Raw genomic sequence first — 2,210 nt, 5'->3', positions numbered from 1 at the left:
TGGAGTCCCCGCGGCCCGGGATGGGGGGGACGGCAGCAGCAGCAGCGGCCGGTCCCGCTCCGGGGTGCATCTGGTTGTACTTAGGGTGAGGAGTAGGGGGGGCTGGCCCTGCGCCCCGCTTTCTGTCCCCGGGCTGGGCTGCACTGGCAGCTGTCAAGCCCCCAGCCCCCCCATCCAACGCCCCCCTGAATCCCACCATAGAGCAGGACCCATTCTGCACCCCCATTCTGCACCCCCATTCTGCACCCCCATTCTGCACCCCCATTCTGCACCCACACTCTGCACCCCTTGAATTTCCCCGTCTCCCCAAACCCTCAGCCAAAGCTCGTCCCCCCAGGACACCCGGGCCGGGCTCAGCCCCGGTCCCACCCCGGGCTGGGGTCTCTCTGTGCCGGGACGGGGATTCGGAGCTTCCCCCGAACTGTTGAAAAGGTTGGGAACAAACTGAGTGCTGCGGGGGGGAATCCCTGTSTCCCAGCGCTCGATAAAGTGGATGGAAGGATTTGGGGAGGGGGGAAACTGAGGCACGGGAGCTGAGCCCGGCGCGAGGGCCGGGGTCTGGCGGGGGATCACGTTTCTCTGTGCGGGCATTGTCTGCGCGGCGAGGCGGCTGTTGATATAACTCTGTCTACACGAGGGCTTTTTCTGGCCAAAAATCCTTCCCTTCCTGCCCTCCCGGGCTGAAACAGCAAGGCTTGCAAAAGCGTCCGGGCAGAGCCGGCTGCAGCCTCCCCTCCGCTCCCGCTTCCTCCAGCTGAGCGCCGGAGACGACGCTTCCCCCGGATTAATTAGCGCTGGATTTGCCATTATCCCCTCCTCGCCCCGTCCTGTGCACCCCAAAACCCCCGGAACCTCTCTGTGTTCCCCCGTTCCCATCCCCGTCCTGCCTTGATGAGATCCTGATGTGACTAATTTAATTACGGGAGCTCTTCCCCGAGAGTCGGGGGGGCCGGGGGGGGGATCAGGCCCTGCCACGCATCGGATTCACCCTCGTCGGGTTCTACAGCACCGGGATGGTGAAATGCGGTTTTTTGGGGAGCTGGAACCCCTCGAAATCCCCCTGACCCCCTATAGCTTCCCCCTGACCCCCCCAGAACCCCGTGAGACGGTTCGGTTCGGTTTTGGGGTGTTGAGAGCCCCCCCGAGCTCCGGGCAGTGACAAAAAAAAAGCCAAACACCGAGGTTTTGCCACCTCCGCGGCTCCGGGGAAGGAAAGAGCCCGGAGAGGGATTTSTGTTCCTCATGCCAGAGGTATCCTGAGGCCACCGGCTGCCCGCGGCTCGCCGGCCACCCCCGGTGATGCCACCCGTCTGCACCGGTGCCAGCGGAAGGGGACAAACCTCCCGTGCCACCGCGGCGCTTCCAAGGATGCCAAAACAGGGAGATGCAGCCCTCGGAGCAGCCCCCGGGCAGCMAGGGAGGAAGGAACCGGCCGTGGCCCCGGTTTCCCTTCAGCCGGTCAGCGCAGCCGGGTCCCGGTGCCCGGGAGCAGCCGCCGGGTCAGATCCGGGTCGTGTCTCCGGTTGGGAAACGCGGATGGAATTGCTCCCGGTACCCCCGGTTGTGCCGGCAGAGCGGSCCCGGGGTGTGCTCTGGCTCATCCCGGGGGATCCGAGGGGTTGCTGAACAGTTTGGGACCTCTTGGGTGCCCCCAGCACCCACCTTGCTCCCTGGGTCAGCTCCCCATCCACATTTTGGGGTGTTTGACTAAACTGACACCCCCTTCCCCCCGATATTCCATCACCCTGCTCCGTGTGGAGAKGGTCACGGAGGTGCTGAGCCCTTTGGGGTTCACGCAGCACCCCAGGGTGGGTTTTTGGGGGCATCTCCTCTCCCAAATTCCCGCTGGGGTCTCAACATCACCCGCAAGGCAGAACCACAGGACTCACGGATGGGGCTGGGGGTCTGAGCCCCCTTTTTTCCCCCTTTTTTCCCCCTTTTTTCCCCCTTTTTTTCGGGTGGAGGAGCTTCCCAGCCGTGCCCGGAGTTCTCCAGCCGCCGCGATTTCACCTATATTACACTTTCCAGGCGTAGCCAGCCCAGGCTACTGGTTGCAGTCACACTTGTCAAGCTGCCCAAAAAATATTTTCCAGCCGTTATATGTCACTTATTCATGCAGGGTAAAAAATCCACCCGCGGAGCCGGGGCCGGCGGGAGGCCTGCGGTTCAGGGCTCGGCAAAACCTTGGAAATCTCAGGCCGATCCCGCGA

The sequence above is a fragment of the Malurus melanocephalus genome, unplaced genomic scaffold (assembly GCF_030028575.1).
Source record: "Malurus melanocephalus ecotype Western Australia unplaced genomic scaffold, MMel_1.1 scaffold_722, whole genome shotgun sequence".
NCBI classification, from domain to species: domain Eukaryota; kingdom Metazoa; phylum Chordata; class Aves; order Passeriformes; family Maluridae; genus Malurus; species Malurus melanocephalus.
This window is presented reverse-complemented; position numbering follows the sequence as displayed.